Source organism: Patagioenas fasciata, chromosome 11, assembly GCF_037038585.1.
Source record: "Patagioenas fasciata isolate bPatFas1 chromosome 11, bPatFas1.hap1, whole genome shotgun sequence".
Taxonomy (NCBI): Eukaryota; Metazoa; Chordata; class Aves; order Columbiformes; family Columbidae; genus Patagioenas; species Patagioenas fasciata.
In genome coordinates, this window is record NC_092530.1 from 9,187,123 (window position 1) to 9,191,890 (window position 4,768).

General features: G+C 44.7%; 1 long non-coding RNA gene across 1 annotated transcript; it reads right to left on the minus strand.

Annotated features, from left to right (window-relative positions):
* Positions 1 to 226: 226 nt before the first annotated feature.
* Positions 227 to 4,460, minus strand: LOC136106346 (uncharacterized). Its single transcript, XR_010652119.2, has 3 exons — positions 4,267 to 4,460; positions 1,342 to 1,381; positions 227 to 359 (listed from the first exon to the last, which is right to left on the minus strand). It is a non-coding gene; the product is annotated as an uncharacterized lncRNA (long non-coding RNA).
* Positions 4,461 to 4,768: the final 308 nt, after the last annotated feature.

The following is a 4,768-nucleotide window of genomic DNA, read 5'->3' on the forward strand; positions in this document are numbered from 1 at the left end:
TCTGCGTCTCTCCCTGTAGCAGTGCACTGATCAGCTGCAAGTGAAATGGTAATAGCAGTGGGCTTTCTTTAAATGAGACACATTCTGATACAGCCAGATCAGGTGTTTGTGTTGGGACTTTAAGTATGGTTTGGCTGGCTTAAAGAGATCTGGAAAGCCTCGGAAGGTGCTCAAAAAAACCTCCAAAACTGCAGAGTGATCATCACATTTAGTCTTCCAGATGACTTGTTTGCGTGACTTACAGACCCTTTGTTGTAAAGACTTGTTGCAGCAGTGTTCCTCTCCCAAAAGCAGAGGGTTTTCTCCTGTGCTGTCATAGTTGCACCTCAAAGGGAGTCCAACCTGAGCATGGATAGTGTCTGTTAGCAAAATAAAACATTGGCTTATGTAGGGGATTGTGACCGTAGAACAATGCAGCCTTTTGTGTGCGCTAACAGGCTGGCTTTGTAGCTGTGAAAGCAGGACTTCAAATGAAAGCCTTTGGCTCATCCCTGAGGGAAAAATATTGCATTCCTGGAATGAGCACGTGCAATGGTTTTGTTGAAAGTTGGTGTCCGCAGTTGTTTTGGACAAATACAGGAACGTCTGGGTTGACATGCTGTTTAAGTGTTGAACAGTTACAGAATATTGTTTGAGAAATTTAGAGAATGTTAGTGTTTTGTTAGGCCAAATATATAAACATTGGGCTGAGTAATGAAATTAATCCCCGTTAGCGTTTATGACATGTAATAACCTAAACTACTAGAACGGTCCATGTTTGGGATTTGGCCCCAACTTCTGCTGTTGGAAGGCAGTTTCAGAACTGTTCAGTAGTGAAGCTTACTATAATGTCTGTGACAATGCATTCGTAATTCTATACATCTGTCACGTCAGTATTGTTGTTAAATAGTGGAAGTGATCCAGCAGAGTTTATTTTTCTAGTTAAGCTTAGAGAGACATTGATGCTCTTAGTCTTCATTTGCTAGACAAAATGAAATGTTAGTCTCTGTTTCTGATCATCCTATTTGCATTTGCTTACATTTATTCCAGTTTGAATTCATTTTCCTTTGAATACGGGTGTCCAGAAACAATCGGATATTCCTGGTAATGGCTCATGGCTAAGGCACCAGGTATTTCCATGCAGACAGGTCCATCTCTTCTGTGAAAATGAAGTGATCCATTGAATTTAAAGGATCACATTTCTCTCCATATTGGCTGTACTGTATTTCTGATTCATAGCCATCCTGTGATAAATTTGTGACTTTGTCTCTAGTTTATATGAGCTCCCAATACTCATTAATAGTCCCTTCAGGCCAGGCTCATCATTTGACACTTTGCACTGTTGAATTTCTCCATACTTACATTACAGTGGTTCTCCTGCTCATATGCGCTCCCATTCCTCCTGTAAAAAAAAATCTTTGTCACTGATTTCATCTGCAAAGTTAACAAAAATGTTTTTACTAAAAAAGATTAGTTCCAAGATTGATGCCTGAAATCTGCTTGTAATTCTCTAAAAGCCCTTTTACTTAGTCCTTTACCTGATGTAAATTTTTCTATTATTTCTCCATTTGACTGATCCAGTAATTTCCTTGTAGTTGATCTGCTAGATCTAACTTATTTGGACTTTATTGACTTACACCTATTTATTTTGCAAACATGTGAACAGGGTGGTTTTGGAGTTTGGCTAAACTACTGAGCTTTCTCCATTTTTCTGTAATCACTGGATCTGTTTAGAGGATTATCATTTTAATATATTCACATTTTATTTCACGTTCTTTATATAAACCATATGATCCATAGTAGCCTTCTTTTGAACAGCAAATTAAAATATGTTTACATATTTAAGTTCACTGATAACAAATATGACCTCAGATTTCTGCTAGGAAGAAAACATAAGAATGTTCTGGGTCATATGGGATATCTGAAATTGTAATAAAATTGTGAGGAGGAATTACAGTAGCTCTCAGACTAAAAGGAATTTAAAATTAAAAGGCATATATTAAACAAAAGGTAATGACTGATCTGTATTTAGTGTAAATTATGTGATGTACAAGCTTGAATGAGTAATTGAAAATTACTGCTTCTCCAGACAAAATCTACAGGAATATCCTTGGACATTGTTGACAATGAAGTGCCTGAATAGAGCAAAAAAGGAGTTCTCATTTCACAGTATTGTAGACAATGCATTAACATGCCTTGTGATTATGATGGGTGTCCAACTTGAGATGCTTTGAATACATATGACTTGCAGAATATGGTCTATTAGGACTTTCTGCAAACAATAGCACTATGGTTGAGTGCATAAATTCGCTCAGAATGACAAAATAACAATAGGAATGGCAAGGAGAAACCATGGCAACGCGGTACAGCTCAGCAGTGCAGGGCAGCTCATGAACTTAATTCCACATTAGTTTCCTATATACCTGAACCTTTCGTCTTTCAGCAAAGATGAATTTATTTTGACCTTAAAATGACAGTGTATTGGATGGTGAAATCTGTAGCCACAGCGGGTCAGTCCACATCTTCATCTGAGCTAAATTATGAAGTGCGAAGTTGTAAACTGAAAACTCAGCCAGTTATCCTAACTGCTGTTTCTGTCAAAGTACAAATAAGTTCCTTTCAACTTTAATTCCTATTGGGCTTTGTGAGTTTGGTTTGTTTTTTTTTAGATAATCTCAAGTGTTTGTAAGGTTCAAGCGCTGTTTTGAGATCATCTGGAAAATAATAATAATAATAAATAAATCAACCACTGTTGTAAAATCTGTTGATAGACAGCAAGAGTTGTTGGCCACTGCTGAGGATCCTCCTATGAGTGAATGTTTTCATCTCTGTGTAAATTAAACTGAAATCACTGGTAGTGTATAACCAGGGGATCTTGTGTTGACTCTCAATGTATTTTGGGGGTCCTGTGGAACAGTTGTCTAGTTCCTGCGGTGAGCATTTGTTCAGCATCTCTTTCCACCCATAGCAGAACAGGGGCTGAGGAGGAATGGATTATAGCCATGCGTGAACCACAAGAAAAGACACTTCCAAGGTAACTTTTTGATACGGTATTTTTAGTCGTTGCTGAGTACAGTAACTTGCTTTATGATTAGTTACAATTTTTGGAAGCATTGAGTAGTACTGAAAATGATGTTGCTGTAAGTTCCTATGTAGTACCGACGGAATTAAGAGCTTTGAAACTCAGAGAGGGTGACACTAACTGGTACAGCTACTGAAATGGAGAAGCTACCAGATGGCAACAAATGGCAGAAGAAATAAGCATCAGGTGCTACATCTTGAGAATGTGAAATTCACTTATGAGCTGAAAAGCCAGAAACGCGTCATGTAAATCCCATCCAAAAAGCACTGAACACTTTCGTAGTGTCACCAGCTGTTTTGTGAATACCGCTACATTGGCATAACAGCTGTTAGGGCTTGTGAAAGGAACACAAATAGCAGCAGCATTTGCCTCCAGTCACTTCCAAAAACCTCTTTGGAAATTCCGCTGGACTCCTGAGCCCTTTGGGGGGGCTCTTACCAAGATGCCGTGAGCATCAGGGACAAGAGCCACAGTGATTGGTTGTGCTCTCCTGCTCTCCGTGTCCAGCAGCTTTCAGGAGCCAAAATCTCCAGGGTCTCAGTGTTATGAGGCTCATTGTGACAAGCTGAAGAAAATTTTGGTATTTACAAAAATATAAATGCAACACTCATGTTGCCAGACAGTGCTGTTGTAAAATGCAGGCGCTTGTCTCTGCTTGAGAGGCAGTTGTTGAACTGAGCACGTGGTGTGTAGGGAGTCCTGTGAGGCTGCAGAGCCCCACGGTGGATCTCATCAGTGAGGTTCATGCGGCAAAGATTTAGTGAAACCCACGTGCTTCCCATGCCATTGGGCTCCCGGGACAAGGCTTGGGGCTGACAGGATCATGCAAACCTGCTCCTTCAGCTGCTCTAGTGTGGTGCAGAGCCCTGCACTGGGTGGGTGCAGTGCTGGGGCTGCTCACAAAATCCCAGAATGTGAGGGGTTGGAAGGGACCTGGAAAGCTTACCCAGTGCAATCCCCCCCTGGAGCAGGAACACCCAGCTGAGGTTCCACAGGAAGGTGTCCAGGCGGGTTTGAATGTCTGCAGAGAAGGAGACTCCACAACCTCCCTGGGCAGCCTGGGCCAGGCTCTGCCACCCTCACTGGGAAGAAGTTTCTTCTCAAATTTAAGTGGAACCTCCTGTGTTCCAGTTTGCACCCATTGCCCCATGTCCTGTCATTGGTTGTCACCGAGAAGAGCCTGGCTCCATCCTCCTGACACTCACCCTTTCCATACTGATAAACATGAAAGAAGTCACCCGTCAGTCTCCTCTTCTCCAAGCTCCAGCTCCCTCTGCCTTTCCTCACACGGGAGGTTCTCCCCGCCGTTCTGTTCGGGGCCGCGCTGCCGCGCTCCCGCCCTTCCCGCGCGCCTCAGGCGCCGCCGCTCCCCTCGGCGCATGCGCTGTGGCGCCGCGCATGCGCTCCCGCCGGCCCGTCCTGCGCCGCGGCGCTCGCCCAAGGCCCGGTGTGCGGCGGCGCCTTTTGTACCGGCGGAGCGGCCGGCGCCAAGGCCCGGCAGCGGCCTCCGCTCCCGTGGCTGGGGGGTCTCGCCCTCCTCCGCGCCTCCCTTCCCCCCTCTCCGCCCGCAGGAGCCCAAGAAAGAGCAATGGCGGCGCCTTAGTGAGGCGGCCCGGCGGCTGCGGACCTCCCCGCCCCGTGCCGCCCGCAGCGGATGCGCGCCTCGCCTCAGGCCCCGGCGGGAGCCTAGCGGGGCCGCGGCCGCCG